General features: G+C 41.4%; 1 long non-coding RNA gene across 2 annotated transcripts; it reads left to right on the top strand.

Annotated features, from left to right (window-relative positions):
- The first annotated feature begins 9,454 nt into the window (after positions 1–9,454).
- LOC112495371 lies at positions 9,455–23,933 on the top strand. 2 transcript variants are annotated; one of them, XR_003061803.1, is made up of 4 exons: positions 9,455–10,142; positions 13,376–13,583; positions 13,670–13,764; positions 22,539–23,933. It is a non-coding gene; the product is annotated as an uncharacterized LOC112495371 (long non-coding RNA). The 2 variants fall into 2 exon arrangements; XR_003061802.1 differs by lacking the exon at positions 22,539–23,933 and having other exon boundaries at positions 13,670–14,722.
- Positions 23,934–24,239: the final 306 nt, after the last annotated feature.

Below are 24,239 nucleotides of genomic sequence, written 5' to 3'. Positions count from 1 at the left end.
CGGGTAGGATTTACCATTCTGAAATTGGAGTTTGCGACTGACCAGTCGAGGCGATACCATTTCGTATAATAATAAAGGAGCCAGAGATTCTCTTTGGGTTATCGTTTTACGGCGCGCATGCATGAAACGTATAGGGCGGACTCGTTATGTATGTACAACCCTGGCGGAGTGGCCTGCATTCCACTGGGAGGGGGTTTATTTGAATATCGGAGAGATCAGAAGAAGTGGTACCAACCGCGAGGACATGGATTTCCACGGAGAATCTTGGTAACGGGCAATGGGGACCTGACTATTTCTTTGCCAACCTTTTGACCTCTTTTGTCTCATTGTGCGTCCGGCATAAAGATCCGTACCAAAGACTGAACGGGAGATTACGTGGTATTAAGTATATTGACAGTTAACACATAGTCGGTACAAGCACGAGTCTCGTCCGCAGGAACGATAAACAGGATCATCGAGATAGGATCTCTCGATCGTCTCTCTACGTCCACGTTAGTTGGCATTCGAATTAGCGCTGGCAAATAGATAAAACATCGGACCTGGACACTGGTACCGGAAGGCTGAAGTAGCGAGAGAAGCTTGTGTCTTCGAGTGTTGCTATCTTGCCTGGTATCTTCCTATTGGCGGGTATCGAGATGGGCGTGAAGTATGTGACAAGTTAATAACCTCCTACGGATCAGATACAACATTTTTTATCGTTCATACCTGATTCTCTTTACCAGCCTTTACTACCGATCATCATCTGTACCCCAAGACTAGCCGATAATCCGTACTGCTAAGTTTTACGAGTTTTCGTCGTTTCCAACGCGCGGTAAGAAAACGAACGCTATACAGTCTCTAGTGTACAGACTGTACGTAGCAGTGGTATCAGAAGTATCTTTAATTCTGCACAGTAATTTCGTAGCATTATCATTTAGCGGCATTAAATATTTCTATTCCGTCCGCGTTACAGTCCCATAAGAAATCTATCTGCAACGTGCCGTTATATTCCCATTATGAGGAAATTCGAAAGTCTCTGGAAACGAAAACGTCCCAGTTCCCTCGTGGCTAAAGACGAAGGATGTTTTCGATGGGTTTTGGTCCGTCACAAAGGTAGCCAACTAATGACTCGTAAAGTCCGGTGCTCGCCGACATCGAACAAAGAAGCCGAGCGATCGAAGAGACATGGGCAGCGGATAATTACAATCTGCGTGGACGAAGGGGGCCGCGGCCATGGATGGCGGAGCTCCTATGCCAGGAACGCGAAGCGTTGGTACATTGTCGGCGGGCGTCCTAAGATCTACGCCACGGGTTTACGCGCTTTCCGGGAAGCGGAGCTCGTTTTTCTAGTCGTTCGCCTCGCGGCCGAGTGGCCGCGCACCTCATCACCTAATGACCGTTCGCAGTGACAAATAAACCCGGACAGCTAGTTCCAGATGTTCGTGCCGTTGTTTTGCTCGTTTAGATAATTGTGTATCGATAGAGAGAACTCGGCCTGTGCTGCTTCGGGCCGGCTATGCTGTGGATGCTGCTGATCCTGCTCTAACGCGGAGACCACCTGTACGTCCAGCACGTTCTGTATCTACTAGCTGTGTACTATGTATGTATATATATATATATATATACTTGTGCGTATATGCATGTATATATATATATAGCTGTATCTACTAGCTGTGTACTATGTATGTATATATATATATATATATACTTGTGCGTATATGCATGTATATATATATATAGAAAGGGTATCTACTTAACTGCAAGATCTTCGGGTGGAATTTTACCCGAGCTACGAATCTTGCCAGTAAGTTATGTACCCTTGACTTTTTTTTTTTTTTAATACGAGACTTGAGAAAATATAGGTACGCAGAGGGGATGGCCAAGAATGGCTACCCAGTGGCCAACCTTTTATATAGTCGGTAGAGACTGAAGATTCTAACCGGTGCATTTTGGAATAATTTTCGTCCCTCGATCTTTATGCAGATCGGTAGCAAACATCTAGTCGAACCGGCTGATTGGTATGCCTGACGCTCGACGCTTCTCATCATCCGAGATTTATCGTACGAAATTTGCCCCGCATTTTTATATTGATAATCGTACGAAAAAAATGTACAGATAGGGAGAGATTCGAGAATGTCGAGATGAGTATAGTGCACTTGTGATCCGCGGTGACGTCACTCTGTAAAAACACAGTGTGGGCAGAAGCAACAGGAACGCTTCGAAGATTCATACGACTCTCTCTGAATTAATCAAATCTTGATGATTTACATTTTGATAACCTCCATTTAATCTCCGGTAAAATTTGTCTTAGAATAACTTTACGTGGGGTTCTAACGTAAATTGGGAAACATCCCTTGGGAATAGATTAACATTTGTTTTTTTCAAATTTTTGTCACCTTTTTCTCAGTAACTTTTTTTTCACGAACAACCTTAGTACCAACTTCACTTTTAATCCCCTCGAATAATTCTTGCCAACTGAACCCCATCCGAGTCTCACGGTGAGACGTAGGAGAACCTGCGAGCGATATTAAGATGTTTGGAGAGTAAGCAGAGAGTGACACCAAGTACTGCTTGGTGAGCACAAGGCGTCTGTCAGGCTGGTTCTGTCAGGTGGCTTTTCGTGAACTGCCCACGTGAGTGTGTGGCAGACATAACGTGTGGACGCGACATAAGTAAGTAGAAGATACAGGCAGACTGTGGCAAAAAGAAAAGGAAAATTTCAGTGGGATAAATAATAAGAGAGGAATCATCGTATCCATATGTATATAAAATTTCTTGCTAGTAGTCACCAACCGGTACCAGCCAGACGTAGCTGACGAGTTCAACGGTTTGACCCCTTTGGGATATCCGCGAGAATCACACGAGAGCAGCGATAGTTCTGCGAGTTTTATACGTGGCGTAAGTAGACCAGAATAAGGCTGAGTACACAATGAGCGTGCAGTATACGTGAGACAAACAGAGACTGCTTATATACTGGTGTGTATACCCACTAAGACCTGACGCAATGTTTGACTTCCGAGTGAACGTTTTAAAACCGATCCGCCATCTTGGAATGTCTGTGACTTGGAAAATTCAAGGGATTTCCCTAAATCCCAGGGTCATTAGTTTAATGGCACTTATTGCCGAGCTAGCTGCTCATCAGTTCATCGGGCGATTAGATTAGACCCGGTAAGGTGGATCAGGACTGATAAGAATTTTTTGCAGATGCAGAGCTTCAGTTTGCACAGAATCCGATACGTAACCGAGATGTGGCAGTTCCCTTCAGAGAAAAGCGTTTTATCTACCTATGACATAATCGCCGTCGAAGAATCAGCAGAGAATCGCAACCTTCGCCGCTGACTTCTCATTTCGTTGAGCTGTGACAAAAGCAAACTACGAGAAGTGTCCTCTTCACTTATTGAAGTATGAATTAATTTATGCGTCAAGTGCCTTTATTATATTTTTAATATTTACACGATTCTTCAATTCGGACTTCCTCGTTCAAAATTATTCGTTGTTTCCCGCCAAGTTTCCCATAGACAGAGGTTCGAATAGCGGCACACTTTTTACATAAGACAGTCGTGTCTGCTCGATTCGATTAAGTTATGAGATGTAGATCTCCTTGAGATTCGGACCCTGGACCGATATGGCCCAACGTAACTGTCCCGGGTCAAGTTCAGCCCAGGGACTCCAAGCTACATAGTCCACCTCGTGCTACTTGACCGCGTGTTCGTATTGGTCAGAGTCGTTAAAAAAATCACGTACGATGAACTCAAAATCGAAATCGAAGAAAGATTGAGGAACTGTGAAAAACAAAGGAGAAAGAAGCGTTCCGGTGTGTGGCGGGAGAGATGCTGGAGCCAAGATGAAACTTTGTGAGTCTGGGCGGTCTGCGTCAGCCTGGTGAAAGCAATAAGCGTGGTTCTAAAATTAACCTGGGTAATTAATATTTTTGGAGCGTGGAAAGGAAGAATCATTAAGTCACCAGAAGGACCAGAAGCCACGGTGACGGGTTAGTATGTTGGTATCCATGCACGTTCTGATCTATGAGTCAGACCAATATGAATGGTACTTCTTCCAAAGCCCCATGGACCTCAGCGAATCAATCTAACGTGAATCATCGGACAATGTTAGAGTCCGACTTGGCTGACTGGATACGTACAGTACCTACTTGAACGTCATGTGTTGTACTGACAGGGGATAATTAAATTAGGCGGGGGTCAAAGATTCTTGCGCATGCGCATATGCCATTTCGGGGGGCTAGTTGTCGTACGTAGTTCGTTTCCCTCCATTCTGATCACGCTTAGATCAGTTCTAATTTTACGAGTGATCGAGTTAGTCCCCGAGGGCACTGATAGATCGTGTTACCGACAGTCAGTCCAACGAGCCTACCGGATACTTGGTATCGGGAGAATCGGCCGATTTTACAACTACGTCTCAATTGACCGAAGTTGATCGCACTTCGGCCAATTAAATTAACATCGCGGTCAACCCGCGATCCAGTACCGTAATACAGTACCGATTTCCTAGAGAAGGTATTAAACTATGTATATACATATATGCACGCACATAATCTACTACCGATCGGATTCGATCGACTTTCCATCCCGCAGTGACGTCCCCGCTGTTGCTCGGTGCGTGATGGAATTTTACATGAGACCTAACCGAGGTACGATCTGTGAGATACAAAACGATCCTTTCCAACGATAAAAATAATTCATCTCCCGCACGATCACGAACGTGGCAAAGTTACGTAAAATTACCGCAGACGTTTCCACGGATCATTTTTTGCCATTCGTTTAGCAATGATAGACTCGTGTCGACTTATCGATCTGGTATACCAAGATCGGTTGGACGTGTCTCCAAGTCGAATTCACGGGATATCCTGTCCTGGGCAGGATCTTGAATGGGCCCGATATTAATTAATTAATTACGCAACCTTCGAATATTAAAGAAACTAATGGATTTGCAGTGTACGTCGGGCCAGTCAGGCATGTGTTTGTCCCATGGATCGACAACCGTTGGAGGCCAGGATACAATGTGTGTAACGGTTGACGTCATTCGCCCAGGGCGACACGTGTTGCCAGCCAGTCTGGCTGGATCGACCGATCGTAGCAGTGGTGATCCTTATAAAAATTGATAATAAAAAAAAAACAACTACCGATCTGGCGAAAGACAGTCAATTCAAACCCACTGACTCAGAGTCTGCTTTACCTGTCAAATATCACATTTAAAAACTGGTATAACAATAACTCAAATTTACACGGTGCGAGAAGATGGATTTATCGGATCCTTCATTATCGTCATCCCATTAATCATACACACATTTTTCACTGTTTCCAACAAGTATATTTCTTAATGATTTTTTTCCCGTTGTATCGTAAAATCAAGATATTGATTTTTTCAAAAAACGGTCATGTTTATCATAAAATTTTTTTAGGATCTCAAAAGAACACTGGGACGTATCCCATCGGCAATTCAGCATCACTCACGTAGATAGATGAGATTGCACAATTCTTCTCGAGGTTGGCATAAGTCGTAAGTGTCTTTAATGTGTACCACGACACGAATAGAGAGGGCGTGGTGGTCTCTCATTACATTAATTCTTCACTGATACCATAGACGGCATACGTGTTACTTATTAGTTATTACACAGGTATGTGCCAATCGTGGAAACGGTTCTTGCCGGCGTACCTGCACGCTCCTCTTAGGATATATATTGAGGCTGCTAGTTAGGAGGACAAAAAAATCACTAAGAAAGTAGTCGGACGTGAATGACACGTAAGGCGTCTCCTCGGTTATTTCAACGAATTTAATGAGTCTTCGTGACAATATTCTAAACGGACCTCTTTTTCTCTTCTTTCCCATTCTACCGGAGGGATGAGTTCGGCTTATATGCATATATATACATACGGGTAAAAAGAGGCTGCGTGAATGCCAGTAGAGCTGAGAACAAGGAGAACTCGTGCTTGCGACACGCGCGGACGCAGGTCCGCGTGCCGATTGATAAATTCGATCAATGATTCATAAGTAGAAAACGCGCTCCCATTCATTCGCTTGTTAGTCCGGAATGAACGGAGTTGCTGGACTCGAAGGATCGTAACGGTCCATGAGAGACGATTCGATCATCAGAGGCTCCAGATTGTCTCATGATGCTGGTTGAATAAATTTTGTATTATGCGAGGATCCCATATATGATTCATGGTATTAATAGTTTTTTTTTGTCTAATTTCGCATGAAAATCAAGCGAAATTTTGGCTTTCAGCGATTAAATTGATTGGTATGGTTTAAAATTGAATTTTTGAATTGAATTTATTTTTATTCGCTGCCATAGGTGTATCGCGTGTATTCCATAACCATAACTCAGCGCATTGAGCCAGTCCACATGTGGCCACATATGTCGCGCGATAAAAGCAGGAAGAGAAAGAGCTTTCATTTGTCGTGGAAGTGTTAATGGCGCGGCGTAAAAGTTCACGACGACAATGCAACCGTAGCCACGTGTGGGCGCCGAAGATATGGGCCAGTTTGCATGTAAGACTTAAGCGCGCCGACGTTCTGCGATCATGTTCCCAGCGGGACGTGTGGTACCTGTGCTCGGAGAGGAAGAATTTCCAATTCCGTGGGTCCACGGCTAAGGACCTAAGGAAATAAATATCGCGGAATCCAACGGCGATAGGACGATTAGTCTGCCAAAATTATTTTCATGTATATTTTTCGGCGTCGGATCATTTAAAGCAGACATCTGTTCCTTACGATTCTTTCTACGTAGAATCATACCAGTACAATGGGTACCAGATTTTTAAAGCTATGAAAATCTTTGGATTAAATAAATTTTCAAAAAGTCAATTTTTTTTTAATCGCAAAATTTTTTTATAAATTTATCATATACCGCATACACGTATACCAAACCCGTGTAAAGGTATATAAAATTTGCATTATTTTTTTTCGTATCCCAAAAGACTACAGGTTTTATCTCCATTCAGCTTGAATTCTTCAGTAGGTGGTTGCTCGCTTTCGCAATGGTCCATTATGCCTCTTTCACTCTTACTTTCTTCTCCCGAAGAGACGAAGAGGACAGAAGGAGACGAGGAGACTTTAGCCGGAGCACAACACGCGATTCCCGAGGAGCGACAATAGATCTACGTCCGCCCTCAGTACAGTGGAGAGACGGTGTTACTTCTGTCAGTTGACAGCGGTCCGCCGGACGGTTGACATTGATTTAAACCCCGACGTAACGACCGTAGCTCCGTGGGTGTAGACGCATCAACGATTGACATCTTCATGATAGTCCAGATGTAGTCCAATTGGCTCAAGCAGACCCGCCGATATAGCTAATAAGACAGTATGGTACGACAAGACTTTTTCCGGCAGGGAGCACGTGGGCTAATAGGCCATGTGATTCACCGGGTGAGAGTGCATTCAGATGCATGCATATGTGGGGATATAAACACACGGGATGATCGTAAAATTAGAGGCGTACTCGCTACTCACGTACTCCGGGGTGTAAAGGATGTCCCTTGTACCTAAGTTCTGCTACTGTCTATTGAATTACCTTTAGTCCGTCTATAATGAATTTTAAGTAACGCCTCTCAGTGCTGAGTAAACAAGTTTTCCACTTGGTCGATCTTCCACAGCATCCATTGGTACATGGGACGCATCCTCGTTCCAGTAGGAAATAGACGCTAAAGAGTCATAACCACTCGAGTCCAGTGTACCTACCACGTGAACGTGCGTCCTGGTAATGATTGCTCGTAGACCTCGTAATCCTTGAGTCCTCGAAGAGATCTCCTTCCATCGAGGCGTAGTTTGAATTGCAAGAGGCGTACACGGAATCCGCACACGCACTTGCGTCCCGTGCGTGCGTGTAGGCGTGCGTCGGCTTCGGAACAGACTAAAGTCCGTATGATGCGGAATAAGCTATACATGCCAAGGTACCTAATTACACGGGTAATTTCATTTTGAGCCAAGATCGAGAATCGAGCGTGCAACCGCCTCTGGGATAAATGTATAAAGTTTCCTATAGGGAATCAGGGAAAAATCAATAATCGATTTTGCATAAGGAATTTTATATCGATTTTAATAAAGATCAAAATAATCTATATGATCTCGATTGGATTTCGTTGACAATTCGGTAATTCTTAATGATGTCAAATAAACGATTATCATATATTTAAATCTCTTTATTTAATTCGTTTTCGTTTACACCTGGTGCCGTGTCACAGTGGCTTAAGCTTCTTCCTGGCGTAGGCGTGCAGACGGAGATGCACCAGAGGGGCGAATACGATGGCTCGAGCCGCCGGTTCACCGACAACGGGTTCGCCAAACGTCGCGGATGAGTCCAGGACCAAGAAACAGAACACCTGAGCCTTCCTTCCACCTCCTGGACCCTTCAGCATCTTCTATGGACTCTCCTCTCCTTTGCTCCCTTCTTACATGGCTCCGAGGAAGGATGGCTTTGCACTAACTCACCCACGTGGGAAGCGCATTTCCGAACTCTCTCGTCATCGACCCTTTTAGCTGTTAGCTCGACGCCGCCTCGGGACACTGCAAGCTCAGATGCACAAGCTCCACTTCTGTGCGATGATAATTGTCTTTTGAGAAATGATTTAAGTCTTGGGTAAAATTGAGGTTTGGTGGGGAAAAAAAAAATACCAGTCATTTTTTCAATTTATACTGAGAATCATTAGTCGTTGGGAAATTACAGGGTTTTGTAATTTTTTAGAGAAATATGCTAATACGATGAGAAATGGTGAAAGGATTCATTAAGATATTATTGAGTGTTTAATAAGAAGGTGCCTTGAGTAAGAGTGCCTTTAGGATAATTACGAGAAAAAACAATTAGTAATTCCATAAACTCTGTAGGTCATGAATTTTTTAGGTCTCGTGGATATACTTGAAAATCGTCAGGTAGTTTCAAAATCGTTCTTGTAAATTCCCCACGATAAACATTCATATTATCTTTTACCTCTGATCGGACCAAAAAGTCTGAATCCTCTCGTTGTAGTCTGATCGACTTCCGCTTCGCCGAAACAGGTGAAAAAAGTGATAAGGTCCGACAGTAACCAGAGGCAAGTTTACTCCTATACCTAAGAAGTAGGAACTACTGATATGATAGAAAAAATATTTTCGAAAATTATCGAAAATTTCATTTCTGTCATTCACTTCCGGTACTTGATATTTCTCCGTTTCCTCTCTCTATGTCCGAAGTTTATTTTGCTTTTTCTCTAATTGTAATGCAATTAATAATGTACAGTCCCTCAAGGATCTTATTTACTATTTATCACCCTTATATTATTTGCTTATGTCACAAGTGAAACTGAACACGATTCGCTTTCATTGTAAGGACGTGACTTCCGTCGATCAACGAAAGAATAAAAATGTCCAACCAGCGACAAAGAGTCACGTCCCGATTTTCGTCATCATCAAAGCAAATAATGAGTAGGCAGGTAAATACATACCTGACTGATAATCAAAATGGAATCGACGCATCGCTTTAACCTCACTAAGTTCGCAAATTATCGTCGTGTTTACGTTCTTGATATCGTGGCGGATCAATATGAATCAGCAAGTCTCGAGTGGTCTCACAATCAGGTACTCGTGGGTGGTAACGATTCAGTATCGACTTGCCAGACGGGCGAAGCAATTGAAATAGGTAGTTCAGACGTCGACCTTAACTTGCTAATAAAACCAGTAATTTACAGAAGGACGCTCGATTAAAAGAATTCCAACCTAACCTAACAAAATCGTTTCAAATCCATATGAATGGGGCCATAAACTACAAGAGAAACGTAGTGCAGAACGTAAACGTGATACACAATGATATTAAATAACGACAATAGAGAATCGATTCAATTTCAATTAAGCAACAATAACCGAAGACACCTAGAGGATTAGTGTCAGATTTTCCCGTTAGAGGGTCGATCTACGGGGAATCCCGTTTTCGGGCACGATGGCCGACAGTGACGTTTCTTTTGTTCGACTCGCGAATTCGATAGCCTGGATATGCGTTATGGAAGGCGCAAACACGTTTATGTTTTACTGAGAAGTAACCGGACACTGAGATAAGACGTACAAAGCTTCTCCACTGTGCGAATTGAAGTTAACCGAGAAAGCCATAAGGAATGACAAGAAGGTTGGAAGGGAAACGGATCTAAGTCCCATAGCCGTGCGGTTCGATTCGGAAGGTGATATATCTAATATATATAATACGGCTTAAGGCTACTAACGAATTATACTTTTTTTTTTCGTTCTACGCCACTGAACTCGATAATAACGTTTTCTGAAGTATGCGCCAACGCAGCCCATTTCATATCGTACGTGGTACCTTACGCGTGCACCATAGGTACCCATACTAAATACGTACATAGAAATGACGGTGGGTTCTCCTTTGTACAGTTATCCATATCAACTCCTAAGTAATTTCGTCATTCTTCCAACAACGCAATAAATTATCGTGTATGCATTTTTTCGAAAAAAAAAAAAAAAATTTCAATCCCTTCCCGAAGGCAGATACAATGCCAGGTCTCGAGAGCCGATATACATAACCAAAGCGAAAAGCCCAGGGCGTTGGGCAGTTAAGCGTGCGCATACGTAGCACGCAAACGCACGTGTAACTCGCAAGAACGCTTATTGGTTGCCAATCTCGTAGGTTTTTGCCCATAAGAGAAATTCACTTGAGCAGAGGTGTGGTACCAGTTTGTAAACTAGATTTATGGTGAGACCGCCTTGAAATTATTGTCACGCGTGCGGATCGGCCAGTCACGTATGATTAGCGAGATATATTTTTTTTTTCATCTTCCCAGACAAGATGACAGGACAATCGAGTTAGATTTTTAATCGCCAAGATCAGGGATAGAAATTCTTAATGGATGTTTCATACAACGAACTTATATGTGTATGGTTGTTTCTTCTATATGTCCAACGTACAAAAACTATAGTGATTTAGGTCGCCGGAGGATAGTCCGATAAATTAACCTATGCAAATTGGATATCGGAGTTTGAGATACCGTTGTAGCAGCCACAGTCTGCGAAATATCCTGGACTCTCTAAATGAGGTATTGCCGTGTATATAAAAAAAAATATTTTCCGCAATTCCACCTTTCGCAATGGCAGACATGCCTGTCCCTGCAACAGAGGCTCGGACGAGGATCACGTTCACGTGGACCAGTGGACGGAACTGTAGGTGATTTTTCTCGCGTTGTAGCGACTCGCGCTGATAGATATAATTATAACGTATCGACAGCAGGCGTGCCTGACCTGCGCAACGTGCTCACCGGCGCAACTCTGTGATTTACAGTTGCGCCGCTTGAATTAAATGCAATTAAGTCGCAGTAAATTACGCACGTCCCCGACGAAGACTGACGATAAATCAGGAGCGTGTTTGCCTTTGCCCGGTAATTGTAAAAATTCATGCCCTCGCGGCTCAGAGTGCCCACCGTTTATATTCCAGGGGTTATTTTAGCTTTTCTATATCTATATACACTGGATATGGGGTTGCGCATTGCCGTACTCCTCCCTCTCGATCAACGAGCACTGAACTACAAGTCCATAAACTATACCTCTGTCCTAGCCTGAGGAACGTGTTTATTAATCCGTTCAATTGATATTACATATCAGAGTCAACGTTCTCATACGTTAACCCCTTTCTGTAGTCTGTTTATACAGGGCTATTCAGTACTAACCAAATACCTGAAGGTGGTTCTACGGTAGAAGTCAAATGGACAGGGTAACCGGTATGTCTGTACTGAATAATCCTGTATTAATGTATACCCAGTGCTGATACAGTAAAGCAATGCATTTATACTGTACTTGTATAGGCAATCTATCTGCCTGCACAGTCTTTATGTAAAAGGTTCAACATTTCGTGTATACCTATATGCATAGGTTTGTACGAAAAGGTTGATCAGGATTACTCCGATAGGTAGCAATGTACAACACAGGCGTTCCTATATACAAGATCAATGATTGTCGCCGGTGCGTGTAAGATGTTAATGACGATGACGTCATGGTTAGCAGGTTAATGAGGTCGCGTGGGCGACTGTCGGCAGTTAGGAACGAGCTTATCCAGCTCATCCTCCGGTATTGCTCTTTCTCTCTTAGAGGATTCAACTAGTAGTTTCTTCACTCATATATATACATATCTCTCTCTCTCTATCTTTCTCTCTCTCTCTCTCTCATATGGTTATATACTTGCCGGTCCTGGAGCATCATTTACATATCTCTGTATCAATGCTACCTTGCTTCACCCGCCGCATATTTTCTCGGATGCACAGCGGTTCACATTTCGCGATTGGACCTGGAGATTTTGATGTCGGAGCCCATATGCAATCTCAGGATGCATTGTTGACAAAAATTGTTTATTGGAAGGTTGAAAAAAATATAAACCATTATTTAATATCGATTTTCCCTTATCTGTAAATTCGCAAGGTACTATGAGTAATCTGTGATGGTTAGATGTGCGAATTTTTTTTTTCGCTAGGATCTAATTCATTTTTGACACGGGGGTTGAGATCCTGTACAACCACCATAGAATCCCATCGACCTCGAGTGCTTCCCTTCATTAATTCCGAGATCCCCATCCATGGTGCACGCCCGGTAATAACCACAGGTATACCGTTGCCCTGCAGCCTGCATACCTTGAGCCCAAAGCGCATCCTGGCCAAGTGCTATTGAGCTGCAGGACTCTATCGAGACACAGCATCCCTGGACCATTACTTGGATCTCTTATTTCGCATCTTCGGTATACTTAGGGATTCGTCCTGCTAGTATGTATTCTTGTACCGAGGTCATCCGGACGTGATATCCTAGTAGATTGCCGAGGGTATTGATAAGAACCAAGGGAAATGAAAGCTCGAGCTTAATATGAATAAATTGGAGATCAGCCTTAACGCGCGAAAATGTTTACATACTCGATTTAAGTGCTTATGCGCATATTTGCTTTTTGTAGGCGGAGTAACGTAGCCGAGCAGGTTTGCCGCGCTGTGGATTAAGATAAATAAACTAATGCAGAACTAACGGATCTTGATATGCTTTATCAGTCGTGATTGTATAATTATTTTGATTTTATCGATCATCCAATATTTTCATATTTATTATAAACTGATTTAATGTTGGTTTTAGTTATTATCCGTCATACAGTATATGTATGCTCCTAACGATTTTATCAACCAGTCATTATTATGTCACGATGCTAATTACGTGACAAAGTCGACTTGATACACGATCGATTATCTGTCCTTTCGACCGCGTACACGTTATATCGCCTCGAGCAATTTGCTGCTCACGATTTTACTCTCGTTCTTCATGGAATGTCGAGGGGTATAGAAAATCGGTATTCATATATGACGTAATAACGACACTGTTAATTTTTTGAAAATTATTTTATTCGGCAATGATTTCAAATGATTTTCCATTACAGCTTTCTCCGATTATCCGGGAGTGCCGGTAGCTATCATTGTATACAGGTATACATTTACCTGTATACCTTGCAAGGCACAATCTGATTGGTACTGCAACTGCATCGCAGATACTGCACTGTTGACACAGAGAGAAATCGAGCATTGTATTAATTAATTAACGTTCGAAATGATCCACCCGATTGGCTGCGAAGCTAGCGATGACGTCAGGTAAAATTTCACCTGATTACTATCTGAGAACTTTCCTTAGCAAAAACTGACGACACTGCAGGATGATCTCATAAATGAAATTTCAGTGAACTACCAACACCGCACGTGGCTCCTGCAGGAACGGGGATAACGAATTGCACAAGATGATCGACAATGATCAATTTGATTTTATGATGGCAAGGTAAGAGGGAGTTCACCTATTTTCAAATCATCAAAAAATCAATGACTCTCGTGCATTCCTATTGTTCGATGTTGCTATTATTAATCCGTAAGTGAAATCCCTGGGCTTCCCTAAGACGTCAATGGCCAATGATTCGCAAGTCAGTTATCAGGAGCGTCAATCACTTCGAAGCATAACACGTACCAATATATATATATATATATACTTTCTCACGTAAATGACCTAAAAATGATTCGCGATACTTTTTTGATCACACTGTATAACAACCTATTAATAAATGATTACATGCTGACATTCACCCCATCCCTTTCGCAAATCCCAGCGTAATTTCCCATCCTGACATTCTGCCTCGTTAAGATCATTTATCCCGACATGATCGAGCAGCAGCCTGGATCGATGAAAAACTCAGGATCTCGCACGTGTTCAACACCGTAGGCGTTGAAGTCGATCAAGACCATTTGTAACAGTTCTACGCTCCATCCTGCAGGTTCACGTAATTTGTGATTTCTAAGGAAAAAAAAATATATATATGATACACGACATAATACACGTACCGAGACGAGAGTTCTCAACTCCATAAGGATTCTCTTACCGTGAGCCAATCGGTGTGTTTAAAAGAGCCGAGTATATGAGGATTTTGAAAAAAATATTACAAGCCAGGATTTCACGTGCAAATATTAGGAGAAAAGTTGCGAACCCTCGTTAGCGGCTTCTCGTTCACGAAGGCATCGAGCGTCTTTGTTCTGTTGCCGGTTTATTTAAATACGCATTAATATTTAATACTCGAAGAGTGTTTAAGTGGGAGTTGCTCGCCAACCCGTGAGCCCTATGTAATTATACTGGCAGCCCACACTCAAAAGAGGCCCAACGAAGCTTCGTACGAAATCGCAATGCCCTAAAAGTAAAAAGGCCATATGAGAATCCTATAATAAGATATAGCAAAGGACAGAGAAATATTATGGACAATAGATGAATACAGATATATAAATTTATCCTGTTGAAATATTAGACTGTGTCTATTAATAGATATATAAAATTTATTTATTTTCAAGGACTCTTTGTTTTTTTTTTTTTCCTATTACGTGAAACACGTCCGTATGATATTCCTCATTGGGAAGTCATGTTGTCACTGCATTAAACGAATCCTCCAAGCATGACAGTTTCGTTAATTACTACCGCGTTAATGAGCCGAGTAAATTGTCAGCGATTCCAGAGAGTCTGGAACGCGGAACAGGAACGAGGTACTAGGATGCTTTAAAAATGGCGACGGTGCAGGGTGGAAAGCGAGGATAATTGTAATGAGCGAAGGGAGAGGTGTCCATTGTTTGTTCGGTGTGGAAGTCACAGTGAGAATTAGTAAGAGAAGTACATATAGTGTATAGATATATATATATATATATATATATATAGGTAAAATGTCACGTGGAATTGAGGTGACTCTATTGCTGTATGACAAAGCAACGTACGTCATAAATTGTCAGAGTGTATACAGTCTCTTTCTCATTTACGAGGAAAGTATTTGGCTTTTTACGATTGGCACACCTTTCGAGGATTCGGGGAAAGGCGTAATCTAGATTAGTGCAGTTATCTTAAGATTCATTGCTTATTATAAATAAATTGACTTTTTGTTTATCAAGAGCGTCGCTAATGTTTGCACTAGTACAGGATGATTCACTGCGTAAATATAGGAATCCCCCATACGAATTGACGTATTAAATCCTGATATTTGAATGTGCTAAAATGAACGTGTATCGCGCAAATATATAGATATGGTACTCGGTAGCGAGATTGGCGAATTTTTCGCAAATTTCTCACGAGTAATCATTATTTCGAAAATTATCGAAAAAAGAGCATACGTGGAATTTCGCGACCGGGCGAAAGGAGCCTTAAGGGAAGATACAGGAAAGATCGGCAGAGCCGTATAATTTGTGAGGCTTCTCGAGCGATCATGTATCATTTACAGAAATTATAAATTCATTATTTAAAAATTATCATAATACATTTGCGAAAATGCCAATGCCATTACGAACTGCTACCTTTCAATTCGTTGCCGCCATTGAGAATATTCCTGAAGTCGATCGCTTTTATATTCGCGAAAGAGTGCTTTCGTTGATGCACTCTTATTGTTTTTATACATCGAATAAAAACTGTAAAATATATATATATATATATTTCACTCGGTCTCATATGTTTCACGTATGATAACCTATGACTGTATTTCACGATTTCTGCATCGGCCACGAAACGATCTTCCGTTTTGTCCGATCGAAGTCCTTCAGGTTTTACATTCTCACGGATACGTTTCCTCGCGTTCTGCGTTCACGTTGCCAAACGGAATTAATTTGTTCCGCGCGCCGCGCAGCCTATTGGTTTATTAGACTCGTAAAGCTTTAACGCGCGTTTTATAGAGATTGAGATGGGATATACGCTATATAACGTTGCATAGGTAGAACGGAACTTACAGTATATACCAACCAGGTTTTACGAGTCGGTCGCGAGAACTAAACGACCGTTAAAATTTCGATTGGAAACCACAAAGAGATCTTTTTCCGAGTAAAGCACAAGTTTTTCACCGCGGAATAGGTCCAGTCTCCCTATCCCAGGTTCATTGACGCTCCCTAAGTTTTTTCTAACGGTACAACATTGCAGTTAAGTTCTTTTCAATTCTTTAACAATTCCATAAATTTATATGCAACGTCTATCGGTTTTGTGCTATAGACGAATTTGCATGCATTCATAAACACCATTATGTGCTTCTATATGCACGTGTGCACTGTGGCATATATAAACAGAAAATAATTATTTCAGCATACACCACAACGTTGTCACGACAGTACAAATTTCGCATACGATCATTAAAAAAATAAAAATTAAAAAAAGAAATTCCCATAAATTTGTCCAAAATCCAAAAAATCTGATGTTAGATTTTCATTAAAAAAAAAAAACGAAAGTCATAACGTACGATATTGTTAGCCAATGGTTCATCCTGTTAGCAAGATCACAAGTGCCTAACGGATCGCGTAGATTATGTCAGCAGCGGTTGTGCTTTTTCCTTTTACGGTATTACAACAATCCAGCCAGGCATATTCTCGGAAGGTTCGTTTTATTTAAAACAAATATTTATACTGTTGGCGAACGTGTCTCCATACGTCATCGAATACGTTGTCGAGTTAGTGACGCAACGAGGCATCCGTCTATAGATAAGCCAACGATTCGCAAAAAAAAAAGAAGGAAAATTACCAGCAGATGTTTTCTCACTGCTCCTGGACCCAGTAGACGTCATATTGGGCTCGGTTGGTATCAGTGCCCAAAGCCACTGTAAGTCACGTTGGTAACGTATACAGAAAAATGATTGGTACGTATAGAAGCAGAAGATCAGTGCCACGGACAATGTCAATCGGTAAGATGAGTCAAGGCTCGTGAGAGACTCCTAAGAGATGAAATGTTTAACCCCAGGTTAATGGCTCCGCTGTCTCATTATTAATTGCCGTGAGTGACCCAGTTTAGTCATGTAATTGGTCCATCGGTATTGGACCTAATTGTTGTGCCTTCCGATTAATACGAGCCATTAAACATCGAGTATGGCCACGTCCGTATGACAGCTGATACCAGTGGCATCCGTTGGTAGTCGTCATACTTTTCATAGTTGCCAGATAACGTACGGAGACCGGTTTCATGCAGCGAGATTAGATAGCCGAAGCTTTTCGTTCGTATTCATCATAAACTTGGAACGTAAGTATAAATAGATACAATAATCACCTGGCTCCCTACTTGGTCCACAATGTGGTTCGCTGTGGACATAGTCGCTTCAAGTTCATCATTCGAGTATGTACATTTTTCATTCAACCGACCTCAACTGATATTGTTCTTGTGTTAAAAACACAGTCCACTATACCTGCCATCGTGTCTAATTGCTAATTCACCTGTACATAATGACCTGGGGAATTCCAAAATCCTGTTGCTGATGTAACCAGTCATGCTCAATCGTTGATTTGCTGGCTGCCAATCACAGAGCAACTAATCTAGACCAGCAACCTTAAAGCAGTCAGAATTTATAGTTTATACGTAACAGAGAAGGTTCGTACGTCAGCGAACGTTTTCTCGGCTGGGAGTTAATTGTCCACACCTATTCTACATTTTATGAGGTATCAGAGTTTCATTCAGGATGTTGGGACTGCGGTGTGATATAATTAAAATATCAATTTTATGGTGCCAGAATAAAATTGTCAAACTGTCATTACCACGTGTTTCTGATTTTTGAGGATGAGCAATATTGTAGAGAGGAGTTGGATGGGACCGTTAAAAAATTGGGTTCACTGGTTATTCTATATAGTAATGCGTGTAAATTGAACTGACTCATCAAAAGACAGCTACGCGTACTAGTTAGCATTTCGAACTCGTACTATTTCATAGGACAGGTGTAACTCGCGTTCCGATTGACAATGCGATGACCACTATGTCAATAGATGGAATATTAAGCATGATTTATATAACCGATCTGCCTGTCAATGACTGTATGTTTATAAGTGTGAACTAAACGTATTAACTGAACGTGATCGTCAGGGTCGAGGTCGAACGAGATACGTATGGTACTTTTTACCGTAAGAGAAAACTCCTTTCTCTGTTATTTCATATACAGGGTGTCTCAGGAGAAATTGATAAGACCACGTCATTCATCGAGTACAATGGATCTAACGACAGTGTGTAACTGAATGGAGCTGAAAGTCGATGATTGATTGATTAGCTATGGGTTGCGCAATGGGATCACACAGCGTGTCAATATGGTACGAATTAAATTTCTAAATATCGATGACGCCTGATGATATCATAGTCATCGTTATCAATATTGGACACTGGTTGAACATCAAGCCTGCATTCACAGGGCTTGAGAGCTGAGGCGCGTACATAGCTGTACGTAAGTACAGACTGAAACGTACACGGAAGAGAAAGTGCGCAATCGCCATGATGTCATCGATATCATGGTCATGGTCCCCATGGGAAGTAACTAGATCAGCCATCGATATTAAAAGTGGGTCGTGTTTCTAATTAAATTTAGGTAAATAAGGTACCATGAAAAATTTCGTTAACTTATTCATTAGCAAATATTGTCACGGCGTAGTCAGTAAGCTTACATCCAATGACCCGGTACTGGCACTTACCCGATGACTATTAAAAGATGAATGATACATGGTCTAAAATTACAATCTGACTCTATCGATCTCTGCGGATCAATATTGTCACTTTGGAAATAGTGAAAAAAAATTATTCGAAAAAAATGGTGATATCGTCCATTGCAACATGGACCCGGTATCATCATCCTCAATTATATTCCAAGTCCTTTCTAATCCTCTGATACTGGTAAAAGCCGGCCATTTTTTTTACCAATATATCCCACAACCATGGTAATCGAGAATTTGTAATCCAAGCCCGTGTAATAAGGTAGGTACAAAATATAAGAATTACCGTCATACCTTAATCCATGAATATTTGAAATACTGAAGTTGCGCCTAGGAGATCGCGTGCGTGAACGTAGTCGAATGACTGTGCTATAGTTATATATATACTGTATATTTTGTGTATAGTATACCGGCTGCTTAGATTACGATTTGAGGAAGCGTAACGTAGAGTATCAACCAGTTGAGAAGACGGACGATCGTTGCTGAAATTAAGGGGCATTTTGGTGCATACAAATGGGACAGGCGAACGGCCTGCCGCCATCACGTAGAGCACGTAGGACTACAGTATATATAAGTATAGTATAGTGGTTCTGGTCAGTAGAGACTCGGGACACGAGTCGAGCACGAACTCACCCGATTCTCCACGTGCTCGGAGCACGTCAATGACGTCACATGCTTGGGAGGCTCGACTAACTCGTGCCAAACGGGCCCCGAGGGGCCCCTCGTGCTTTGATCGATAGATACCAGAGAGATAACGAGATTGGGGTCTGGTAGAAATGAGGGAGCACGTCTTTGGATTACCTTGACCTTAGTATATGCAGACAGATATACATATATGTATATAAATTTGCCAAAGGGTGGAGAACTACCCTTATTAAAAAATATATTTATATATATACTTTTGATAATACGTATGCACAGTGATGCATCTCCGTGTTGAATTTGACTGCAAGGATGCTGTAAGAAATATTTAAAAAAAACTTTGTGACCGATCGGTTAATATTATATAATCATACATTATATTGTCAATAATCATAATTTAAGATTTACATATGGTAAACATGACTTAACATTGATTACTCTTCGATTACCTGATTGTACCTGCGACTCAACAGGGAGTCTTGGGTTTTTCACTATACGCTAACGTCTGATCAGCTGTTCTCACAATGGGACCCATGTCAAAGGTCCCAATTTTTGTGTACCTGGATCTTGTAACGTTATCACAGTTTTACAGGTACGGGTACGGTGATTTGAAAAAAAAATCTTGAATGGATCTTCAAAGGAAGATCCTGGTCCAGGTACCGGTACGCACTTCTGGTTACCCAGTTACCTTCTATCCAACGCAACCCAATCCCAACCTACCCTACTCCTCCGCAAGAGCAACCAGTCATTCGAACTTCAATGACTCTCGCTCACCTCCCATCTGGCAACGAACAATGGGACACACTGTCGGTGACGTCACTAGATACGCCGAACCGTACCTTCTATGGGTCTGAGGTTGGGAGTTCACAGTATGCAGACCTAACCTATAATAACGCAATGGGTTACATGAAAAAAGTCACGAATCATTATCATTGGTACCAACTTAATGTTAATTATCATATCATACATATACGTATACGTGTATATACCTCGTCTATACTTTTATCCTCTGGGCAAATCCCAAGACTGGTCTACGAGTCGTGCTACACGTACAACACTGTATTTATCTGTAAACCAGTAATTGCGCAAACCTCTGTATTCGTGACACGTATCAGTTAAAATGCATTTTCGATCGAGTGCCGTCTTGATGAGATTAAAGTCAATAAATCCCGAAGGTCTCTCCTCTTGATTTATCCAAAGGTGGAGATTGCTATTCCATTGGTACCCATATGTACGCTGTATATCCAATTCTTGCTCGACAATTCCTCGAGAGCCGACTGAACTTGCGTACCTTAAAAACCGAACGGATCTCGCTCGGAGGCCACAGGAGTCTCGTAAGAGACTCTGTTACCCTCGTTAGGGAACTCGACGTGGAAAGGTAATTGATACTTTCATAACCTGGCAGCATTCCCACCTGCAAATAGTTGAGTTCTTTTTGCCACAGCCTCATTAGAGGTGACAATAAGTAGTTAGCCGTTTCCAGGTAGCTGCCGTGGAACGTCGGCACTGAAGAACTTTGTACTGGAATTGCAAACGATCCCGATTCTTCCGATCTCCAGCTATATATATGTATATATATATACATATATATACACGTATATATATATACATACTCGGTAAGGGAGAATGAGAGAGAGAGAGAGAGAGAGAGAGAATAAACGATTGGACAAACAGACAGAGACAGCGTGTATTCCTGATCAGTCTGCAGTCTTACCAACCCTTGTATCTTATATACTGAATAAATAGCCAAGAATCAGTTCATAAATCAGTAATGAAAACTTGACGTATGCTACGACTGACTTGTTTTACCCGATCGCAAAACGTCCATTGGGGAATTCTGAACTGGGATTCCTGAATGTCGATTCAAAATATTCTTACAAAGTATTTCCAGGAGATCGAATCTATTCGGTGGGATCCTGTTGCGGTTTTCCATTGTGTCTCAGGATCTGTCAGGATCTATAGGGTGTATCCTAGTTTGAATTTCTCTAGAAGACATTCTCTCGTGCTGTTACACTACATCGAGTTCTTTATTAACGATCTATCGATTTTGATACTGCTCAACGGAAATGCCATTCGCGTTTCTATCGAGTGACGTAACGTTAAATTACCAAGTGGCCGTCGAGGATGAGTATTGTCTCTTGCGGTTTGATCTTTCTAGTGGCTATTCAGATTTTGTCATACATTTGACTGTGCGATGGCGTAACGTGTTCCAGGAAAGGAATTATTATAAAATTCCTTACTTTATTGTCTGCTGATAAACTATCTTTTTTTCAATTTTATTGAATTTTTGGCCATTTTTAATGTTCCTGGATACATAGTAAGTAATCGATAATTTTCCTCGTTGCAATACGAAGTGACTCATTAACCATTCGTTTGTAAGTTCACTAATGTCACTAGCTCGGGTATGTATTTTTCCTGTACTTCGTATTCTATACTTCCTTAAGGATTGAGCAATACTCCTTAGGCACCCAAACGGTCTTGGCTTATGTAAGTCACGGATACGCGTAAGTGTTTACAAATTAGCGGAGCTGCGTGTATCGTGTGCCACACTGGACTAATCATGGTAATTGCGGAGAGCAACTGTCGCACGGTTATACTCGGATAGTATCTTCGTCATGGTTCAGCTCCTGTCAACCTGTCCGGCACGTTCACAACATCTTAACCCATTTAAAGTACCCGCGATTGCTGTGGCGTAGTATATTAGCGTGTAGATAAGTAGACTGGTTTGAAGAGGAGGGTATTATTGAAATTTAGAAAATTTTCATTTTTTATGAATATACAAAATTTTTTTTTAATCCGACTGGAAGATGATGACGAAATTTCTTGGGAAATGCATTTACTGTATGTATACAGTATAGCCATGTACCACGTGTATGGATGATAGTTTTTTGATTTGATATTAATTTTACGTTTCTTGGAAATTCTTTGTATTTGTGTTTTTTTTTTCTGTTTTAGGTATTCGGTCGCACAATTCCCACGGGCAGTGCGGAAATGAAGTCAGCGCAAAGATTCGCTCTGACTTTCATTGAAATATTAATAGACCGGTAGGGTGGCCGATAGTTTTCTGAGAAGAAAGTCACTCGGATACAATGGACCACGCTGCGGGATATCCAGACGTAGATTTTCTGGGACAGAAGTTTAACAAGACGAAAGCAGCATCCCGAATTCGTGGACCATCAGATAAGAAGATGCGTCTGTGAAAACCGAGGGGTCCCACTCGTTGGGTTCGCACGCTTTTCTCTTGGGTGTCGGCGGCTGATTTCGGTGTTCTCGGTTTAAGCATGGAAAAAGAGACAGGGAGAGAAAAAGAAGATGTCAAAAATATCTATAGGTCTTCGGTGGCCCTTTTCAAGAAATAACGGAGTATGCCTGTTCCTCGTTGTACGGTACATGAAAAAGATGTTCGTAAAGGCACATTTTTTGTCTTCGTATAATCGTACAGTGGTAGTTTGCTAAAAAAATTCATGAAATCGACCTGACATAATTAATCTGTATTCCGACTGTACTCGTAGCCACGTATTCGTCCACTGAATTAATTAATTAACTTTCCAAATGGACACAGACAAGATTAACACCTCGAGATCAATTTACGCACGCCTTCGATCCGCGGGTCCTTGGCGCGTGTTACCAGAACCAGTTCCGTGACGAACGATCGGTTGGGATTTTATTTAATTTTTTTATTTTTGACCGTCCAATTACGCAGCAGCACATGGCGAATTAATGTCTAAAATAAATCTGTTGATTAGTGCAGATTCGTAATTTATTCTTCATTGATATAATTCATTGTGATTGTCTACCAACGAATTTCCTTACTGTGGCTGATCACCAAGAAATCTTTTAGTTTGCGATTTCGAAGAGAAAATATTGAATATAGGACTTTCGTGAAATCCGCTTTTTATTACGTCAGCTTTGTGCGTACACGACCTTTTCCTTCATTCAGATACGGATCTGTCCACCTGACAATTTAAGCAGCTTTCGTTCCGTAACTATATAACGCATGATTCTGATCCATCTGTGTGGTTATAATTTTTAGTAAATTTTTTTTCCTTCAGAAACAGGACACACGAAAAGAATTACACGCATGACTACGTGATTCGCCGTGAGCTAACCAGGCGATGAATCAGCTATGCATTTTTTTTCAAGGAGCCCTAGCGAATCCTGTGACGTACCAAACATCCGTCCTACGTATCTCAACGAGATCGTCTCGTGGATTTTCCCAAATTCTAAGGAAGCCTAATTTTTTTTTAAAGCGGCGCCAGATTTAAAACGACAGTCCCGTTATGGATCGGATTTGTTTATCTAAGGTTGGAGGGCAGGGGTGTCTGTCTAAAACGACGCGAGACTCCAGCGTACATTGGTGCAAACTAATTTCAATGTTTACCAAAGAAAACGCACGCGCGATATAAAACTGAACAATGTGTATGTATTGGTGTAATTGATAAGATGATATCAGAAAGGCATGAGGGCAATGCCGATGCTGTGATTCATCCAAGATTGAGCATCGATCGTTTTACAATCAGTAATGGATGATGCAGATACATTGTTTTTAAATACATACATAAAAAATACTTAAAAATCTGTAATTTACGTTTATGAAATTTTCGGGTAAAAAAAATTTTTAATTAAAATTTCCAAAAATTAATAAAAAATCATCTT

Source organism: Cephus cinctus, unplaced genomic scaffold, assembly GCF_000341935.2.
Source record: "Cephus cinctus unplaced genomic scaffold, Ccin1 Ccin1_scaffold3086, whole genome shotgun sequence".
NCBI lineage: Eukaryota > Metazoa > Arthropoda > Insecta > Hymenoptera > Cephidae > Cephus > Cephus cinctus.
Note: the sequence above shows the minus strand (reverse complement) of the source record. Positions and strands in the feature narration are given on the sequence as shown.